Source organism: Otolemur garnettii, unplaced genomic scaffold, assembly GCF_000181295.1.
Source record: "Otolemur garnettii isolate 467f Iridium unplaced genomic scaffold, OtoGar3 scaffold00021, whole genome shotgun sequence".
NCBI lineage: Eukaryota > Metazoa > Chordata > Mammalia > Primates > Galagidae > Otolemur > Otolemur garnettii.
The window spans coordinates 14,479,515-14,503,145 of record NW_003852416.1 but is presented as its reverse complement, the minus strand read 5'-3'; positions in this window follow the sequence as shown (position 1 = coordinate 14,503,145).

Below are 23,631 nucleotides of genomic sequence, written 5' to 3'. Positions count from 1 at the left end.
CCAGCTACTTGGGAGGTGGAGGCGGGAGACTCGCTTGAGCCCAGGAGTTGGAGGTTGCTGTGAGCTGTGATGCCACAGCACTCTACCCAGGGGAATAGCTTGAGGCTCTGTCTTGAAAAAAAAAATAAAAATAAAAATAAAACTTTAACAATTATTGGAGAAATATTTATGCTTGAATTCTTCTTTTCAAAACAGACAAAATGGTTATTCTATGAAGAAGAGTATGGTAGCAGTTTTTAAGCCACATGGGCCTCAGTTTAGACCCTAGAATCAGAAGAGAGTAAAATCAGCCTGATTTATGATTTAACATTTTTGTAAAGGAGGAAGAAATGTCATGGCATCAATTCATATATGAGTGTGTGTGTGTTTCATTGTCTTCTTTGAATCATAGAACTCAAAGTAGCAAAATACTTTGCATTTTCCACATACTTTCATTTATTTTAATCATTTGCATTCACATAGGTATCCAACCCATGGCTCTCCAGGCATATGCAGGTTATGTGACAACTTTTTGCTTATCTGTGGTGGCAGATATCATGCAAAGACCTTTTTTTTTGCTTCGAAGTTTTTGTTAGTGTTTATGCATTTAATGTGTGGCCCAGGACAACTTTTCTTCTTCCTTCCAATGTGTTCCCAAGAAGCCCCAAGGCTGGACACCCCTGAATGATATTTTTTTCTCTTTTTACCTCAAGATATTGTGCATCTCTTTCAAAGTATTTATAGTTCTCTTAAATTTTTTACAAAGTTCTAATCAGAAATGAAAGAAAGTATTTACACTTTCTACCAATGACAAATGTTCTACTTTCAGTAATTTTTTTTTTCTTGAGACAGAGTCCCACTTTGTCACCCTTGGCAGAGTGCCATGGTGTAATCATAATTCACAACAACCTCAAACTCTTGGAGTCAAGAGATCCTCTTGCCTCAGCCTCCAGAGTAGCTGGGACGACAGGTGCTCACCACAGAGCCCACCACAATGCCTTGAACTTTCATGAGTATACAAGAAATACATTCCATTTTGCCTAGGCTGTTATCATTTCATACTTTTTATTCAAGCTATTTATTAATAGTTCTCACTTTGACTCATAGAATGAGTTGATTGTTGTGGATACAACCAACACGAGGGACATAATCTCTGCTGCCACCTCAGGATTTTAAACAGCTCATCGCCCTGAAGAAACACCACAAATCAATTAAAAATATCATTACAAAACTTTGGGGGCTCAGCGCCTATAGCTCAACCGGCTAAGGCGCCAGCCACGTACACCTAAGGTGGTGGGTTTGAATCCCCAGCCCGGACCCACCAAACAACAATGACAGCTGCAACCAAAGAATAGCCGGGCGTTGTGGCGGGCGCCTGTGGTCCCAGCTACTTGGGAGGCGGAGGCAAGAGACTTGCTTGAGCCCAGGAGTTGGAGGTTGCTGTGAGCTGTAATGCCATGGCACTCTACCCAGGGGGACAGCTTGAGGCTCTGTCTCAAAAAAAAAAAAAAAAAAAAAACTTTGGGAAGACTCACTATCTTTCTCATTGGTGAAGTGACTATATAATTAATTGTTGAAATGAGAATCCTTTAGTGCGTCAAAGGGAGAGAGCTATTTTTTTCTCGCCCTGGACCATTCCATCTCCTTTCTCCAAGCCCAGTGCTCCTCCTCTTGCAAGTTTTAGTTTAGTATTCTTTTTTCCTTTAAGGAAGACTACCATGAATTCCAGACTTCTAGGCATTTTATTAGAACTTGGTACAAATTTAACTAAATAATCATTACAGTGATTTCATATTTTGCTCCTCTCTCTCCTGCTCAGTGGTAAATTCTATGACAGAACAGACATGTTTATTTTGTTCACCTTATGAACCGAGGTCCAGTAAAAATCCTGGCACAAAATATTTCCTGATTGATCAATTCTATGAGGCAGACACAGATGAGAGAAACTTGAGAATCAATGAAGATAATAACTTGCTCAAGATCACAGAACAGGTGAAGAGCAGACCTAGGATTCAATTTAAGATCTTCTTGGTGTTAAAGTTTGAACACTTGTCATAAACTATCCTTTTTATGTTGTCTCTTATGGACTTTTAAAAATTAACTTATAAGTATAAAAAAAAACTAGGATAAGACTAAAATATGCTAGTCTTAGAGCATATAGAAGATATAGAAGATGCTTAATATGTAAGCTGAGAAGGCACAGGAAAAGATAGTTGGGGAAACATATGCAAATATAGAAAATATATCAATGAAGTGAACAATGGCACTACCATGAAAAAAGATGGCAATTTGCCCTCATCAGAAACGCGAAAATATTAATCAAGGGAAGCCATTGTTGATTGAACTTCTGATGGTTTCTTTAATTTCAAGATCATCTCAATATAAACAATAACATCAATAATGTGTTGACCTGATATTTCAGACTCCATGGTCCACCGTGATTTTATTAAACACTTTCAGGAAGGTTAATTTATTCAAGTTTAACTTCAGTCCCCGAAAACAAAGTTATCCTGCCTAACCACTAATAAATTGGCTGAATGCTAAATAGCACTTTAATTTTGTTTTATTAATGTTCATTAAACAACCAAAAAAAGGAAGGAAGTTGATTATGTCAAGCTCACAATTTTTAATTAAAATGGAAAGAAGCAGGAGCTCCTAATTTGCAAACACAGAGCTTCAGACAGCAAACAGATAAAGTTTATTGTGCACCGTGGGAAGAGAAAAAATTAGTCATTAATTAAAACTTTAGTAGCTTAAAATGTCTCTACCTGAGACACAAATTGCTACTTTACATCTTCCTATAAACCTACAAACTCTCCAAAAGCGGTATATAAAGAATCTTAAATATGGATGATGTATTTGGTTAATGTACTTTTAATCACAGGGACTTGAATACTTTATAAAGTCAGCACGCGGTGGGAAAAAAACTGCCTGAAAACGAGGTTCTAGTTCTGATTTGAGTTTTCTCTGATTCGCGGCATGATTTGGAATATATCTCTAAATCTTAATGTGCTTCAGTTTCCTTAACCAGCAAAATGAAATAGTCATTCTTCCTCTTGGAAAGGTTGCTGTTTGTTTTTATTATTTGATTTGCTTTTATTTGCTTGTTTGTATATTCTGACAATGGGTGCTTGGGGCTGCTTCATTCAATCCAATTCAACATCAGGGAAGAATATTCACAGAAGAGCTCACTTTGTCATCTTGATCCTTGGAGTATTTAACTGAGGTTCAAGGTGACAGCCTGTCAGTTCAAAGGCTATCTTAAAACCAGACTTCCTTGTATCTTTAGTGTTTGAAGAGACAAAAGAAATATTGCCGCTTATCCATCCTGTTTCCTCCAGCCAAGGAAAGGAGAAAAAGTTACACATGTAATTCCTAGCAAGGTCACCATTTTTCAGAACACAGCAAGTGAACTGCACCCTATGTTATGCGCAAGTGTTTCTAGGTGGGAATGTATGTTTGAACGCTATTTCAAATGTATTTGTAGAACTTGCTATTTAAGAAAGTTTGGCCCGGCACACAAAAATGCAAAACTCCATAAAGAAGTATATATATTGCAGAGTCCATTTTACCTTTTTTAAAAAACGTTACCTGCACCTTAGGCACACCAGATTAACTTCGATCAAATTATTTATGCTCGCTTTCCCATTAGAAAGCCCTTCTTTTATTGCATTCTATTATTTCTTCCTTCATTTCATTTTCCTGCTATTCTTCCCCTCCTTCTGTAAGGTACGTACACTAGTGTTTATTCATATAGTTATAATCTTCCTTCTGTGTAGCTATTTAGATATACATGTATCCCTGAAAAAATACGGTAGTGTTTAACATGTGTGTTTTTAATTTGCATAAGTGGTACTATAAATCTTATTCTCACTACCATTTGTTTTCCAGCATGTTTGTGAGATGTGACCTAATTACAGCCTATCAATCTTTGCTTCTAACTCGGTGCCATCTTTTATATGATGCATTCACCATATTTTATGTATATATTCCCCTGGGAATGGACAAATAGGTTACTTTCAACTATTGACCTCCACAGTAAAAAAATGTGGCGATGAAAAATTTTGTTTGTATTTCTTTATGACATGATGCACGCTTTCTTTTGATATAAATCTTGGTACTTCTGTAAATGAAATGATGCAGACATATGCTGAGCCCTAAAAGTCTGATCTCCACAAAGAACGGGCTGTTTAATCACTCACCAGTAAGGATGAAGGGTTGATAATATTTTCATAAGTATATTAATATTGGAAAACTTTGTAATTTTGCAAGTTTTTGTAATTAAATAAATTACCTTTTATTCAAAACTGTCTGTGACAATTACAAAGTTATGTAAAATATTTCCTCAAATATTGAGACTTCTATGGGCATATCCCTGGATAGTATATTATTATTTACAGTTATATTTTCCAATGTCAAAGCATAATTGCATTTCCCTTCCCAGTATTTTGTGGCATATTACCTTATTATTAGCTGTTGTTAAACTTATTTTTATTTAGAATTGTCATATCCCTATTTCTAAATAAACTTGGCCTATGATTTCTTTTCTTATACTACCCTTAACTTGTTTGGGTATCAAGATTATAGTTAACTTTGTAAAGGTTTTTATAACTTTCCCCTATATTGAATTTTATTTTCCATAGTTTCTTATATAAGATTGAGATTATTTGTTTCTTCAAAAATGTAGCAGAGATTACATTTAAAACAGACTTGGATTTTTTTTTTGATAGAAATTGAGTTACAGGTTTCAGTACTAATTAGTTTTGTTATTTTTGTTGTTGTGTTACTTAATCTTTGATCTTTATTTTGACAATTTCGACATTTTATGTTTTTAACAATGCAAGTTTCTATAGATTTCCATGTAAATTGCTAATAGCATTCTTTTATTAACCTACAATGAGTATAATATAAAAACAGAAGAAAGTTCAAACAAGGAAATAGAAAACACAGTAGAGAAGAGTGAGGAAATGTAGATTCCCTGTTCGTCGACTGGAAAGTTCTAAGTAGAACACCTTTTTCCAAATTTCCTACATATTTTCTTGTTTGTGTTTACATGTGACTTTACTTTCAGAAAAGGGTATTTTAAATTATTCAACTATAATTGCTCATTTATTTTTTCCTTATACAGTTCTGTTAACAACTACAGAATTTAAAATATGATTCAACATATACAGGCTAATCATCATTTTTATCTTTTTTTATTTTTTTTTTATTAAATCATAGCAGTGTACATTAATACTATCATGGGTGTTTCTGTACTGTTTCTGTATACAATATGAAATACTTTCATCAAACTGGTTAACATAGCCTTCATGTCTTTTTCTTAGTTATTGTGTTAAGACGTTTATACTCTACATTTAAAGAGATTCACATGGGGCAGTGCCTGTGGCTCAGTGAGTAGGGTGCCGGCTCCATATACTGAGGATGGTGGGTTCAAACCCAGCCCTGCCCAAACTGCAACAAAAAATAGCCTGGGCATTGTGGCAGGTGCCTGTAGTCCCAGCTACTTGGGAGGCAGAGGCAAGAGAATCGCCTGAGCCCAGGAGCTGGAGGTTGCTGTGAGCTGTGATGCCACAGCACTCTACCAAGGGTAATAAAGTGAGACTCTGTCTCAAAAAAAAAAAAAAAAAAAAAGAGAGAGAGAGAGAGAGATTCATATGTACCCTTATAGGATGAACCATAGGTGTGATCCCACCAATCACCCTCCCCCCTCCCCTCCACTCCCTCTCCCCTCTTTTTGAAATATTTTCTCTTCATCAACTCTTAAATTTGGATGGATATCATAGTTTTTAACCTGGATTTCTTTTAGAGTATACCTTTTTTCAAATGAATAGAAAATAATCGTTTAAATGCATCTTTTCTGCAACAATTTGAGAAGACCTTGATTTCATTTGATCTGACACTCCTATCATTTGTTCAAAGAGCTTAGCCTATTTAGATACATCACAGCTACTCATGTATTTAGATTCATGTATGATTCTTATTTTGTATTTTCTACTTGTCAGATTTTCCTTTTGTGTCTTTCTGCCCCAAACCTTTTTCTGACTTTTGAAATAGATCTACTTTTTCTTCTGCAGACAACGGTACTCTTTCATTTTTACTCTTCAGGTGATTCCTCTTACACCTGGAATATAGTAAAGATGTTCCAGGTCATCTTACTAAACTTAAGTCTATTTCTGCCTCCAAATTGCAACTAAAAACAACAACCTCCCGCTTAGTCTCTTCATGGCTAATGGCCTCTCCCTACCATACCATATGTAGAATTTGGAGTTGAATTATGCCACCGTAATTGACCTTGTCCCTACTAATTTTTATGCTTCTGTGTTTGGACAAGAACATATAATGCTTCCAGGCTGTGTCTCCATTAATAAAATGTAAGTGTTTACTAACACAACTACTTCCCAAGACTTTTTGGCGACCTCTCTAATGCTAAAAAAGGGAAAGTGATTCATGCCTAGCAATGTACCATACACACCAGGACTTAGATGTTAGATAGGAACATGGGAAGGAAAGAAGAGAGCACTTAGTAAGCAAAGCAAAGATCTATTTTATTATTGCCCTCATCATTTTAAAGTATGGGTACTCCTTAAGAAGGACACCTTGTGTGGCCTGTCACAGTTACATAAGACATTTAGCCATTCGACATTTAGCCACGTAAAAACTTCACCTAGTTCATATTTTATCCTAATTAATATACTAGTTTTTCATTATGTCTTAAACATATCCTTAAAACAAAAACACTGTATCTGAGAAACTCTTAGCCTTTGTACTACTGTTTAAAAATCAGATAATTCCAAACAGACTCCTCCTGAGTTTGGGGACCTAGGAACAAACATGTAAATCCACGAGTCCTGCACCTTCTTTCTCCACACCGACTCCTCCCCAGGCCTGGTTGTTGTGTATCTGAACATGCTCTGGGCTCCATTCTCACCTGCCCTAGGGACAACAGCAATACTCTCAAAAGGGTTTGAAGTGCCCTCCACAGGATGGATTTTGGGGAAAAATTCTTCATAGGCTCTGACACAATCTTGAAGCCAGTTGAGCAGAGAAATTTCTGGGTGCCAGATACCTGGAACAGAACCAGGTGGGGAGCGTGTATATGTGTGCCGTTGTGGACACATCCCTTTAACTCCAAATACTCCTGACCCCAGAAAAGTGGCAGGAGCACAGCTGGGGAAGGCAAGAATAGATTCCAGCAGAAAATGGTGTCCAGGACAGAGATGCCAGTAGTTCACAGATAACTGATGGATTACTCATTCTGAGCTTCTCTAGAATCAGATTAGTTCATATATCCAGGAGGCATCATCTCTGAAACCATTCAGTTTTTATTTTATAGCCTCTGGGGTATCTTAGTGAAGAGATTCTTAGGGCACCATAAGAGCATACCCTAGAGTTTTGTGTTAATTTGTATGCTTTTGGTTTTAAGTTTCATGTTTGGGAATTTTGATCCAGTAATTGGGAAGAGCTGAGAGTATGTGTCTTTAAAAATCTCATAGGACTTTCTTTCTTTTTAATCTGAGGAGATATTAGCTAACTAGATATTTGTAAAGGAGATAAATCACTCTTCTTAAAACATCCCATGCCTATCTTTAAGGGCTAACTCAGATGTCAACAACTCAAGAAATGATTATAGGTTATCAGATATTTAGTACACTTTGTGGAACATAGAACCTCTCAGAATATGACATTAAAAAATGTAAGTGTGAGGAAATGTATAGTGTTATATAGGTTTAAAAAAGCCATTGGGTTGAGCTAACAGGGAGATATAATGAAAGATATATTGAGCCAAGAGTAAGAAAGGTCACAATATCTAAATTGTAGTCCTGAAACCACCACTAATTGTAGGCTTTCTGGGAACCTCAGTTCACTTTCCGAACCGAGTTCCCTCCGTGAAATGATAGGTTTCAATTAAATAATAATTAAGTCTTCCTTCCATCCCTAAAATTCTATTGATATCTATATTTATAGAATGAATGGTGGAATGAACAAGAGAAGTCTGCAATTTTGTGTTAAATTGTAAGGTTGAGTGATTTTTCTTAAGCCATCCTGTCAATTACCAGAGCCTCAGTGTAGGTGATAGCAAAAAGCTGGGTTTCAGTTTAGAATAGTCTACCTGATAGGATTGAAAAGGAAGATTATTGGTTACTCTCAACAAATTAGTATCAAAGGTGGGATTCTGCCAGGGACAAGGTCTAATTATATTTTAACAGATCTGTCAACCAATTCAGTTATACACATTTGAAGTCCAAGGAGAAGAGGCACAAATGTAGGAATCTTAGCATCTCTCCCTCTCTAGAGTCTTCTAGTTAGAATTCCACTCAAACTTTGAATTGAACTTTAGATTTTACTAAAGGAAACTGAGGGACTAGTTTGAAGGAGACAGAAGGTGACAAACAAGGAAAGATGGAGCCATAAAAGAAACACCAGAGAACCAGAAGGCTGGACTCCCACCCTGGCCTTGGATGCTCAGTGGGAAAAGGAAGTTATTTACTCTGTTTTGGCTTCTGGATTCCCATCTGTGGAAAGAGTTGAGGTCATTATATTTGTAAGAAAAGAGGTTATCGGGGAAGATATAATGAGAGATAAATCTAAGGAATTTTGCATTTTTTATTTTACAACAAAGATATTTGCCCCAGAATGTTTTTTGCAGCCCAATTCATAATTTCATCCAAGTGCCCATTGATGCATAAATGGATTAACAAATTGTGGCACATGTATACCATGGAATATTATGCAGCCATGAAAAAGATGGAGATTAGAGCTGGAACATATTCTTCTTAGTAAAGTATCTGAAGAATGTAAGAAAAATTATCCAATGTACTCAGTACTATTATGAAACAAATATATAATCACTCACACTCTCTTACAAATGATGAAACACAACTATAGCCCAGAGTGAAGGAGGGAAGAGCAGGGGCAGGTGGAGGGAGGGTAATCAGTGGAACCTCACCTAAAGGGCATAATACAAGGGTACATGTCAAATACATTAAGAGTAGAGTATAAATGTCTTAATGCAACAATTAAGTAAGAGAGGTGAAGGCTATATTAACCAGTTTGATGTAAGTGTTCCAAATTGTAGAAAAAAGCAGCACATTGCACCCCACAAATGCATTAATGTACAGTTATGATTTAAAAAAAGAAAAATAATTAATGAGCTATAAAAAATTAAATATCAATAAAAAAAGAAAAGAGCTGTTTACATTTATGGCATTCTTTGGAATCTAGAGACAGTGGCACTTCAACCCCTCCTGTCGTCTGTAGCCTAAGTCAGGCTTGCCCATGTCAGGAAGGAGAGTGGAGAGAGGAGACAGTGAGGTGGATAAATGGTGCTCTGGATAGCCATTAAGCTAATAGTAGAAAGAACACATCACCGTGAAAGAATAGAGGCATGGCATCAGTCAGTCAGCTGTTTTATTTAACACATGTCTGTTTTGTATTTACCTCTTTCAATCATCAGAAGTAATTTTTGCCATCTTGTTATTTCTCCAAAGCTACACTCTGATAGTAGTCACGGTGCTATGCATTTTTTTAGATAATATTAACACATATGTCTGACATAATGTAGAACACATAAAGTCAAAGTTGAATCTGGGTCTCATGGAAGTGAGAGTGTGGTAAAAAAACAAATTAGTGGTATAAAGTAGGCACATGTTTTAAATAGAAATGATTTTGACAGATGGGGAGAAAAACACTGTCTTTTAAACATTTATTATTTAGTAATCACTATAACACAGAAACGGTGTGTATATTATTTCCTTTTATCCTTCCAACAAAGGAATGTTCATGAGCAATGATAATTCAGAAGACCACAGAACTACTCCAGTGAATGATGCTAGACCTGAGATTTGAACCCAGTTCTATCTGAAGTAGGGGACCAGTAGTTTTCTGTCCTGTATGCTGCATTCCAAACTGCTATCCTGGTTATTTTCCATTGTTTTTGTCTCTGTAGTCTCCCCTTGCCTCTTCCCAACCTTCTCCAAGAAGAAGAAAAGCATGTTGAGAAAGCTTACTGTCTATTCCAGTCAACTTCCTGTACACAACTTTTGATCTTTCCCCTTTAATTCACCATAATGGTTATCATCACAGACAAGGGATTTGCCCTTGTTTCTGCTTTGTGTCATCCCAAGCAGAAAACTTTTGTGACAATTAGGACATTTAGCCACTGAACTCCCATCCCCTGTAATTCATACATTAATTAGTAACAGATTAATCTGTGGATACAGTTTGTCAAAACACCCAGACGAATTGCACAGATATCAAGGCTAATCAACACCATATTTTACTTTCAATCTACCGAACAATGAGGTTAACCACATTCCATGAAAACTTACTAGTATGAGAAATGTACTAATTTAATGTAGCCATGGAACCTGCCATCCTGTGCTCCAAAGAAAGGTGTTTTTTTACTTCTTCGTTATTTTCAAAAACATTTATGTTTCAATCAAACTAGCAATTAGGGCACTCTTTACATCCTTTTGTATCAAATATAATTCACGTGGTCATCTTTCAGTGGTGCAGGTATTTTATCTAAGGACTCCTCTGTTCTTATGAGTACCAGCAGATGGACAGATTGTGCTAGTTTTATTACGTATCAGGGCCCTCAAGTGATGAACTGTTCCCAAAATTATGAAAATAGTGAAAAAAAGTTACTTTGCCAACAGTTATAAAACAAACTTGATTTTTCACAAAAGTAGAAAAGAACATAGCCCTTATAATACATTTTTCTGCCTCTCAATGACTCACCTAATGCAAATCAAAATTTATTTTTTACATAAGCATGTATATTTTTACCCTATATACCAAATTCTTGTGAAGTAAATAAAAATGTAGGTGACAACTATGTACAATTATGGGATTTTCTTGCAATTAAGTTTCCAAGTGAGTGATACATATTAGAAAGTGGCAAAGGAAGTTGATTTGGAAGCAAAGATAGGATTGACTTACATCAGAAAATGTTATGAAAAATTCAGATTTAGAAAAAAAAAAAAACCTTTTACTACTCCACCTGTCAAAACAGTATGGCAATCTGGGATAGCCATTTCACACATTTTCACATTTGAGGTGACAGCTGATTTCAAGTTCAGATGGTAACACTTTCCTTCTTATAAAGGCAGCACCCACACTAGCTAAAGGAAGGCACCTGCCATTTTTCTTGCTAACATCTAGCACTGACGTCTCCATATGCTATAGAATAGAATTCACAGACTGTCCTCATATGGCCCAATGGTTCTCATGCCAGATAAAGGGAGAGGAGTTAAGCAGCTGATGTGGCAGCTCAGACTCACACGAATCAGCATCATCACAGAAACACTGACAGTGGAGAAATAGGGAAAGCCAGTGGAAAATTACCAAGCATCGGCTAAGAGAATTTATCTTTTTTATTCTACATCAATCTTTGTCAGAATATGTTTTATAAAATAATATTTCTAGATGGCATTCAATTTTTTAAGGGTTACACAAATAGGGAACACTCAAAGTATATAACTCTTTATTTTTCATTTATTTATTTATTTTGAGACAGAGTTTCGAGCTGTCGCCCTAGGTAGAGGGACACAGCTCACAGCAACCTCAAACTCATGGGCTTAAGTGATTATCTTGCCACAGTCTCCAAAGTAGCTGGAACTACAAGCTCCTGCCACAGCGCCCAGCTATTTTTTGGTTGCAGTTGCCATTGTTCTTTGGCAGGCCCAGGCTGGATTTGAACCTGCCAGCTCCAGTGTACGTGGCTGGTGCCCCAGCCACTGAGCTACAGGTGCCAAGCCCAACTCTCTTTAAATTCAGATGGCACAAAAGGTATGTATATTTTGAAACGTCTGAGCTTCTACATACATATATGTTTCTTTTTTAAGGAATATTACAGGGCTATAGACATTTTGGTTACATATTTTGCTTTTGTACGTTATAAGTCAAAGTTATAACTGTGTCTTCACCCAAATAAATGTGTTGCACCAGTTAGGTGTGATTTATCTTTCCCCACCTTCCTCCTCTCACCTACTTAATTTCCTCTAAGTTTAACTTCCATAAACGTACATAAGCGATGATCAACCAGTTCTGAGTGATAACTCACTTAGGAGAATGATCTTCAATTCCATCCAGATTGCTAAAAAAGATGCCAGATTGCTATCTCTTTTTAGTGGCTGTATAGTATTCCATGTTATACATATAACACAATTTATTAATCCATTCATGTATTGATGGAAACTTGGGTTGTTTCCACATCTTTGCAATTGCGAATTATGCTGCTATAAATATTCAAGGGCAAGTGTCTTTTTATAAAAACTATATATATTTTTTTCCTTGGGATAAATAGCTAGCAATGGGACTGCTGGAGCAAAAGGACTATTTTTAGTTCTTTGAGGTATCTTTTTTTTTTTTTTTTGAGATAGCGTCTCACTATGTCACCCTCAGTAGAGTGCTATGGCATCACAGCTCACGGCAACCTCAAACTCTTGGGCTTAAGTGATTCTCTTGTGTCAGCCTCCCAAGTAGCTGGGACTACAGGCACTTGTCACAATGCCTGGCTATTTTTTGGCTGCAGTTGTCATTGTTGTTTAGCAGGCCCAGGTTGGACTCGAACCTGCCACCTTCAGTGTATGTGGCCAGCGTCCTACTCACTGAGCTATGGGTGCCCAGCCAAAGTATCTTCTTCATACTACTTTCCATAGAGGTCATACTAGTTTTCAGTACTATCAGTAGTGAATAAGGGCTCCTTTCTTTGTGCATTCACGCCAATATCTGTTGCTTTGGGACTTTTTGATATGAGCTATTCTCACTGGTGTTGGCAATATCTCACTGTGGTTTTGGTCTGTATTTCCCTGATGTTCTACACTTCTCACCACTCATAAAATTAATTCATGATGGGTAAAATCCTTAAACCTAAGAGATGAAACTATAAGAATTCTAGAAGAAAGTGTTGAAAAAACTTTTACAGATATCAGCCTAGGGCAAGAATTTATGAAGAAAACCCCAATGGCAGTCACAGGACAACAAAAATAATTAAGTGGGACCTGATCAAATTTAAAAGTTTCTGCATAGCCAAGGACACAATCAACAGAATAAACAGATAATCTACAGAATTGGAAAAAATATTTGCATGCTATACATCCAACAAAGGGTTGATAAACAGAATCTGCAAAAACTCAAGCAAATCACAAGGAAAAAAATCACACAATCCTACTAAAAAATGGGCGAAAGACTTGAACAAAACCTTTTTCTCATATGCCAAAAAACACATGAAAAAATGCTTAACACCTGTAATTATCAGAGAAATATTGACCTATGAAACCCAAGTATCATACATTATTTCTAAGTACAAAACTCAGGTCATTCATGCAAGGAAATTTGATCTTTCCTTCCTTTAATTATCTAAAGAGACACCTTCTTTCATATAAGCTCTATGGGCATAGGGGTTTTTGGCTTTATAATCCCAATTTATTGCCTCTCTGATGTCTAGAGGAGTCTCTGATGCATAGTGGGTGCATTACAGTATTTGTTGAATGAGCTAGAAATTCTTTTTGTTGTGTTTCCTTATCTATTCTCATCCTTTTATTTCCCTCATCAGCACATACAGCTCTCTTGATCTGTGTCAGTTTGCCTGGCTAAACTCTTCTGCCTGAGTTCGATTTGGGGGACATTTGGGGTATCAGTCACCTAATCAAATCATTATCCACTGTTTGTCATGACTCTTTTCTGAGGCTGCAGTACCTGACTCGTGTTCTTCCCTGACCTCTGGGACCTATGTATTCCCTGTGTGTGCTGCTTCTGTTTCCCAGTCTAACTTCTGTCCTTCCCCAATCAGCTGTGAATACACATGATACCATGAGAGTCACCACAAGAAGAAAGCTCAAGGAAGATGAGCCATGGGGACACATCTAGCAGTGTTGAGAATAGGAGGTTTTCTCTGGAAGCACCAAGCGGGGCATAACAAACAGTGGGTCAAACAGTAGCAGTAAACCCGTGCTGATGTGCACTTAGGGAAACCAGTGATAGGATAAGGAAAAGAGGAAATTGGCATACCCAGAGGAAAATAGCTGATTTAAACCCAAATAAAAATTAGCTTTAACCTATCATGAGCAAAGCAACAGAGCCGACATGAGTAAAAACAGAGGCAGTGACATCGAGATGGCTTAGGGCTCAGGTTTGAAAGGGTTTTAGCTGCTTGCTCCTTTCTGAAACAGGGACAATCTCTTACCATGCATCAGCTTGCTGGCTTGGATGTATAGCTACAGCACCTTAACTCAATTAATTAGAGAAACCTGACAGTTACACCCTTCTGTTATTTTAATTTCTCCCTTTTTCTGATGTTGGTCAAAGAATACATAACTATAGTTAGATAGGAGGAAAAATTTTCAGGAGATGTATTGTACAGCAAGGTGTTATAGTTAATGATGATATATGGCATTCTTTAAAAACATTAAGAGAATAGGTATTACGTGCTCTTACCCAAAAATGCAACTATGTGAGGTAATGCGTTTGTTAAATTTTCTAGATTTAACCACTGCAAATGTATGTGTACTTCAAAACATCATGTTATGTGTGGCAAAAGCATAAGTGCTTTCTAACAATGTAAAATAAAATAAATTTAAAAAAGAGAATCCATGTGCCTGAAATGCAGGGAGGCAGTAAATCATTGCCAGCACATCCACAGAGACTGTCAGGGTGAGACATTGCCAACTACCTCGTGTACCACAGACAATCACCAGTGTTAGAGGCTCGCTCTGGACAGCGTCTATGGGAAGGATGTGCAGGCAGGCTGACACCGAGCCGTGAAAGCTTTTCTTTCCTCTATAATTCAGGCAAACTAGACGCTGAAACATAATTAAGGTTCAGCCTCATTTCTGTTCCCTTACAGAATCCACTGACAATGAGAGACATTGAAGCAAGAACAGAAAGGATGATTGGTACCCTGAGGGGGCCTGAATATAATGAATTAATTTCCCCGCAGCATTCTTAGGACTAAACGTGCTGTGCTGAATGTGGCAGATCTGTGAACAAGTGCCAGGCGTTCCACAACGGTGCCAGCTCCTTTACTGTGTTTAAAGCAGAGTGACTCCCAAAGACTTGCGTACAAGGATGTTTATTGTTTCATTTGTAGAAAAGGACCACAACCTAAATATGTATCAACAGAAGATGGGTAAATAAACAGTGGTACATAAATGGAATATTCCATAATATTAAGAAAAACCTAGCATATCCGAGCATGATATACTATTATTAGGGGTTGGGAAGAAAGCACAGAATAGTCTACAAAAGCTGCAAGTATTTTTCTGTTTCCAGCATGTGTGGGGACGGGCAGACACAAAGAAACTTGTAATAATTTTAACCTCTGGGATAGAAAAGAGTTTCACCATATAACCTGTCTGACTATTGGCACCTTTTACCATGTGCTCGCATTAAAAAAATTAGCACATCCTCCTTCCCCAATCTGGATTTGAAAATCTATATTCCATCTGAAAACAAAGAGGATGCAGAAGAAGGCAACAGAGACTACGTACCACATCATTTTAGAACATCTAATGTTTGTTATCTTTACAATGAGTCCTACGTATAATCCACGTAGTAGTTTTCTCAGCCTGAGGAATAGGTCTATAAAGGATTCATAAAAATTGAATAAGAATTTTTGAATATATCTACTTATATCCATTTATCTCGGAAGAGTGTTCACAGCTTTCATCAAATTCACAAAAGACTCTAAGGACTAAAATGTGTTAAGAAATACTGTTCAGCTTAGGCAGACTTTACAGAAAGCTTTTACTAAGTTCTGTCATTTCTTAGATTACATAGGATATTATTTGATAAAATAGCCATGTGACATGTTTGCTCGGCAGGGTGATAAATTTTCATCTTTTTCAGTGAATACGGTGGTGGGTAATCTGATCTCAGTTGGGTGATATGAATTTATAACAATGATACCTTGCTTTGTGCTTTTCAAATGAGAACACACAGACTTCTATGCTGCTTTCCAGCTGCCTAGAGATTCCGGGAGGCACAGAACAAATAGAGTGCACCTTTGGGAAGAGCTCATTTTACCGAGGGATTATAAAATTTTATTTTATAATCGAACAAAACTAGATTGAGTATCTAAAATAAAATAAAAATATCTAAAATATATAAGTAAATAAATAAAATAAAATAAATAATTTGGGGATAACATTTGAGATTAAAAACATTTTGTTTTCCAGAAGGGGATACAATTCTTGGCTATAGCCTCAACACTCCCAGAATTTACATCCTATCTCTGCAATACACTGGGAGATGTATTTGAAAATGTCTTCCTTGCATTGCTAATGCTTTCCAATTTAGAATGCATTTATATTCTTTATTCTCTCCTTCCTTCCTTTATTCAACACTTCAGGGGGCTTAGTAAGTGTCAAATATAAAATATACTTAGTTCTTACGCAGGTAGAGCTAATATTCTGGTCAAGACACATCATGTCTTCATAAGTGTGCTCTTCAACGCCTGGGCTGTGGACCAGTACTAGTTCTTAGCTTGTTGGGAACCGGGCTACACAAGAGGCGGTGAGTAGTGAAGCTTCATCTGTATTTACAGCCACTCCCCATTGCACACATCGCTGCCTGAGCTCCACCTTCTGTCAAGTCATCAGCAGCACTACATTCTCACAGGAGCACTAACCCTACTATTAACTGTGCAGGTGCTGTTTAGGTGTAGGCTGTGCACTCCTTATAGGAATCTAGAGCCTGATGATCTGAGGGGGGGATGCAATGCACTTGAATCATCCCCAAACATCCTTCCCACCTTTGTTTATGGAAAAATTGTCTTCCATGAAACCTGTCCTGAAACCAGAAAGGCTTGAAACTGCTGCCTTACACGTGTAACAGTCACACAGTCCTAGAAAGTGTATGCTTTGGTCAAACAATCAAATGACAAAGCCATGCCTTTTTTTTTTTTTTAAACTGAATTTAGTCTAATGAGGCCTGAGACCTTATTCCTTGCATATCTGATATTTTATCATTTCTTCATGTGTGTCCTTTTGGTTGTCCAGTCTACTACTTTCGAAAACCTAATGCACATGACATTAAAAAGAAGAAATAGGCTTACAGGCCGGCATGTAAGAAGCTTAAAAGTCTGCTCTTACAGCAAAAAGTGAACAAAGTGAAAATTGAACAACTCTTCTTAGATCTATCAGGAAAGTAAGTTCACCTCTCTGCACTATTAGGAAAGCGGTACAGTGTTTCTCAAAAGTGGACTTAGATTACTTATAGATTTATGCTGAAAATTCTAGGGCAACCATGAACGAAAGTTAGAAAAAAAGTACTATAATTGATATACTGAAAAAGGAGAAAAAACAGAGTCATATAAAAGGCTCAACTAAAATCACAGAAGCAGATTGTGTGAAGATAAAAATAGGAAAATAGAACAAAGGCATTATTAGAAAACGGTAACAAATATGGTCAATGTTAATCCAACTATATCAATAACTACCTTAAATGCCAGTAGTTTAAATACATAAAAGAGATTATTTTAGGATATAAAAAATACAAAACTATGTATAAGAAGGCCACCTTACATATAAAGGTACATGCAGATTAAAATGAAGGGAAGGATCAAGGTATACTATGCTATCATGGATGAAAAGAATGTGGGGGCAGGTATATAAATTTCAGGCATAGAAGAGTTTAAACATGGAAAGTTATCAGGGAAAAGAAGAGATTACCTAATTATGAAGGGGTCAGTTATCCAAGAAGACATAATAAGCCTTACACGGATCTATCTAACAGCAAAGCATCAAAATATGTGAAGCAAGACCAAATATAAGTAGAAGAGCCAAATGAAACACCCTTCTAATCAAAAGTAGATAGATTCATCACACAGAAAGTTGGTGAGGATACAATTAAAATCAATAATACCATCAACCCCCTTGCTGTAATTGACCTGTACACTACTTCCCCAGTGACAGCAGAGTATACATTCTTCTCTACCACATAGTAAACATTCACTAAAGTGAACCACATTCTAGATCATAAAACATCCCTTATCAAATTTAAAGCAATAGAAGTCATATAGTATCTGCTCTCAGACAAGAATGAAATTAAACTAAAAACCAATAACAGAAAGGCAGTTGAAAAATCCCAAGATACTTGGAAACTAAGTAACAAACTTCTAATAACATATGAGTAAAACAATAAATCTCAAGAGAAATTTAAAATTATCTCAAACCAAATGAAAATAAAAATACAACACATTACACATTGTGGGATGCAATGAATGAATGCATTGCTTAGAGGGGCATTTATAGCATTGAATACATACATTAAAAAAAAGAAGATGTAAAGTTAAGGAGATCAGATTCTACCTTAAGAAACAACCAAAAGAAAAGGAACAAATTAAATCAAAGGTAATCAGAAGTAAAGTGTTATAACAAGTATAGCAGGAATCATTAAAATTGCATATAGAAAATCACTAGAAAAAATAAAACAAAAATCTGGGTCTTTGAAAGGATCAATAAATTGATAAGCTTTTAGCCAAGAGAACTAAAAAAAGAGAGAGAGAAAATTGCTAATACAGAAAATGAAAGACGGGGCAGCATTATGGGTCCCATGAACATTTAAATGATACTAATGGAATAATATGAACAACTCTATGCTTACAAATTTGATAACTTAGATGACATAAACCAGTTCCTTGAAATACACAATCTAGCACACATGAATAAATAGACAATCTGAATAGGCCTGTAATCTATTAAGAAATTTGATCAATTAATAACCTTCCTAGAAAGAAATTATTAGGCCCAGTTGGCTACACGGTGAAGTCTACCAAATGTTTAAAGGAACAATTAAACCAATTCTTTACTATTTCTTTCAGAAGATAGAAGTTGAGGGAATACTTCTTAATGTATTCTCTTTTAGGCCAAAATTATCTTAATACCAAAACCATACAAAGCCATTACAAGAAAGGAAAGCTAAAATCATAGATGCAGAACATACGTGGATGTGTTGCAAACGTGGGTGGGTGCAAAAAAGCTCTACAACAGTGTATTAGCAAATCGAATCCAACAATGTCTAAAAAGAATTCTATACCATGACCAAAGGAGTTTAACTCCTGATGCATAAGGCTGGGACCACGTGTGAAAACCAATTAATACAGTTCACCAGTACAATATCAACCAGGTAAAAAATAAAAGTCACATGATTGTATCAATTAATGCATAATGCATAAAAAGCATTTAACAAAATTCAACAGCAATTCATGATAAAAACTCTTAGAAAACCAGAAATAGAAGGGAACTTCCTCAACTTGATAAAGAGCATCTACCAAAAAAGTGTAGCTAACATATGTTACATGATGAAAAATTGAATATTTTTTGCCCAAATCAGGAACAAGATAAGAGTGCATCCTCTGGCCACAATGTATTCAACATTGTACTTAGTAATGCAGTAGATGAAAAATACAGCAAAAGGTATATAGTTGGGGAGTAAGAAATAAAACTTTTTGTTTGCAGATGACATGATATATAGAAAATAAGAAAGAATCAGTAAAAAATGTCTGTACTGGTTAGCAATTATAGCAAGGTTTCAAGACATAAGATGAACATATGGAAGTTAATCACTTTCTGATATACCAACAATGAATACATAAATTTGAAATTAAAAACTCATTACTATTTATGTTAGCACCCTTGCTCAAAAATGAAATACATAAGTATAAATTTTAAAAAAGTACACTATCAACATAAGGAAATCTATAAAACTCTGGTTAAATATATCAAAGAGGAACTTAATAAAGGGATAGATATTCCATGCTCATGGATAGACTAATTCAATATTTTCAAGATGTTAACCCTTCCCAGATTGATCTATAGTTTCAATATAATCCCAGTCAAAATTTATTTTGTGGTTATTTATAACTTATTCTAAAGCATATATGAAGATGCAATAGACCCATAACAGCCAATTAAATGTTAAACAACAACAACAACAACACTACCTGACTTCAAAATTTAACAACGTTAGCAAAAATAATGGACCTATAGATCAATGACATAAAATAAAGAAACCAGAAATAGACCGACAGGAATATGGCCAACCAGTCTGTGATAAAAGAACAATATTCATTTCAACAATGGTGCCAGAACAACTTGATACAGCATGAAAAAGAAAATGAATGTTAATACATACCTTACACCCTCCACAAAAATTAACTCAAAATGGATCATAGACCTAAATGTAAAATGCAAAACTCTAAAATTACTAGAAGATAACAGAAGAAAATCTAAATGACTTTAGGGTTGGTGATGGCTTTTTAGATATAACCCCAAAGGTATAATCACTAAAAGAAATAATTGATAAGTTGGACTTTATTAAAATTAAAAACTTCTTTGCAAAAGACAATGTCAAGAGAAAGAGAAGACAAGCTGCAGAATTGTAGAAAGTCCAAAAGACACATCTGGTGAGGGACTGTTATCCAAGTGTGCAAGAAACTCTTAAAACTCGACAGCGACAATGAACAACTAAATATGGAAAAATGACCTGGACGCTGCACCAACGAAGGCATGCAGATAGGAAGACAGCATAGGAAAAGAGGATTAGCCCCATACATCACTAGGAAATTGAAAATGAAAGGAATAGGGTACCACTGCCTACCTATTGGAACAGCCACAATCCAAAACCTTGATATCACCAAATGCTGCTGAGGATACGGATCAATAGAAAATCTAATTCATTGCTACTGGGAATGCAAAAAGGCACAGCTATTTTGAAAAACGGTTTGGCAAGTTTCTTACAAAACTAAATATCTTCTTAGTAGATGATCTACCAATCATGCTACTTAGATATTTACCCAAATGAACTGAAACCTATACATGGATATTTATTTCTTTATTTATTTATTTTTGAGACAGAGCCTCAAGCTGTGCCCCTGGGAAGAGTGCTGTGGCATTGCAGCTCACAGCAACCTCCAACTCCTGGGCTCAAGCGAGTCTCCTGCCTCAGCCTCCCAAGTAGCTGGGACCACAGGTACCCACCACCATGCCTGTTTTTTTTTTGATTGCAGCTATCATTGTTGTTCAGCGGGCCCAGGCTGGATTCAAACCTGCCACCTTGGGTGTATGTGGCTGGTGCCTTAGCCACTTGAGCCATAGGCACCAAGCCTATACATGGATATTTATAGCAACTTTATTTATAATTGACAACTCACGGAAGCAACCAAGTTGTTCTCAGTAGATGAATGTATAAAGAAACTGAGGTACATCCAGAAAAGGGCACCTGATTCTAAAAGGAAATGAGATATCAAGCCACGAAAAGACACAAAAGAAACTTTAAATGCATATTTCTAAATTAAAGAAGCCAATCTAAAAAAGCCATGATTTGTGCCATTTTAATGTATGATATCCTAGAAAAGACAAAACTGTGGAGGCATAAAAAGATTAATGGTAGTCAGAGGGCCAGTAGGGAGGGAGGGATGACATTTTTAATGCTTGCTATAAACAAGAGAATCATAAGAGAATCTAGTGAGTTATATGCACAAAGATTTTTTAAGGCAGTGAAACTAATATATATGATATGATACAGCAATCGTGGATACACGTCATTATATTTTTGTCAAAACCCATAGACTATGCACCACCAAGAGTAGACTCTCCTGTAAACTATGAACTTCAGGTGATAATGATGTGTCAATGCTGGTTCATGGGTTATAACAAATGTACTACTTGAGCGTGGGGTTCTGATAGCGAGGGAGCTTGTGCTTGGTGAAAACGGAAAGTAAGTGGGAACTCTGACTTTTTCTGTGAATCTAAAACTCTAAAATAACAAAGCTTTAAAAAAAAAAGACGTATTATGAAAATTGCTCTCAATAAAGCAAGACTCCAACCAATTTTTGCACGAGTATGTCTTGTTAATTGGCAGAATCATTAGTCATTTCAATCGCAGACTTTCTAGTGGAACCAAAGATTTGGCTTCACCATATAGAAGTTGGTGGAAAATGCATCTAGTGACACAAAGTTTTTACTGCTTGCTATAAACAGAGAATCTAGTTAATTATATGCAAATAAGCCTCACTAACAAACACCTAAATAACTCATCCTTGTCTTCATTAAGCTTCAAGATATAGCACATTTCCCAGGGAATTAGACAAGGAGTATTAATCAAAGATGCTTGTAAATCCTAATGAGTTTATTGATTGTTGGACTTGACGTTACCACCAGTGGCAGCAACTCAAGTGGTAAGTTATTTCAGTAAGCAAATGTTAATCTTGAGATGAGTTGTTTCTTTTTAAGATACTCTGCCCAAAGCTTGACGTTTTTTGTTTGTTTGTTTGTTTGTTTGTTTGTTTTTTGAGACAGAGTCTCATTTTGTCACCCTTGGTAGAGTGCCGTGGTGTCAGCTCATAGCAACTTCAAACCCTTGGGCTCAACCTAGTCAACTTCCTCAGCCCGGAAAAGCTGGGAGAACAGTTGTCCACCAGAACACCCGGCTATTTTTAGACGGGGTCTGGCTCTTGCTCAGGCTGGTCTGGGACACCTGAGCTCAAGCCATCCACCCACCTGGGCCTCCCAGACGGCTGGGATTATAGGACTGAGACACTGCCTCCGGCTCAAAAGTTTGTCAAAACTTTCTTTATGGAGAGAAAACCTGCATTTAATGCCGTCTCGCATTGTCTGCTGTGCACCTAGTCACGAGCTATTTCGATTTTGTAGCAATTTGGAGAGCATTTGTGGCTGAGAGAGCTGAAAGTCGCTCTGTGGAGTAAGAGCGGAGACAAAGGGCAGGTGACAAACAAAAAGACAAAAAAGACGGGGAAAAGCAAAACTGGATTTCTTCTTTCCTAGCAGCTGACCTTGAGTCTGACTTCTCCCCAACTCCCATCTTCTCCGATTTCAATAGCTTCTGTTCACGTCCCCTTGGCTAACTAAGGGGGCTGCAGAGTGCTGCGGCGGCTAATTGGGCTTAATGTTACCTAAGTGCTTTCCACACCATTGGTATCTCTGGAAACAGGGCTTCGTTTCGGCGCAGGCGTTGCTTGGTTACTTTTCGGTAATAAAACACCCTGTTCTCTACTGCTGATGATTCAATTGAAAGTTTTAAAGTGTAATTTACCCTTGTTATTTTCCATTTAAAATCTCTCCAATTGGGCATTTATCCCGTTCCTTGATACCATTGATTTATTCCAATTAAGATTCCCAAGGCTCAGGCATCACAATTAGTTACTGTCACTATTGATTTCCATCCTCAGGGAATTTTTTTTTTTTTTTTGAGCCATTTCAAAGTTGACCACTGCCAGTTTAGCTAAATGGAAAGTGAGGACAGAAAGAATGTTCTAGCAAAGAGCTTCTTCATAGTAGCAATAATAACAAGTGCAGATAAAGAGCTTATGATGTCGCACATGTTATAATATAAATTTTATATTATATATTTTATATTAACTCCTTAAATTATCACAACAACCTAATAAAGTGATATTCTTATTATCTCCATCTTGCAGATGAATAAACTGGAAAGCAGAGATGTGATAAACAAGCTTTAAAATCTGTCTTTCACTGTGCAGTCTGAAGTCCCGATAACGGATACTGCTGAATGACTGATAATCCTCTCATTAATAACTGTGGCCTGTTATGATAAAATAAGCTTTCTCCATAGGTCTTTCCTGGCTCTCTAATTCTATAAGCCATACATCTTGATTCCTTCCAAGCT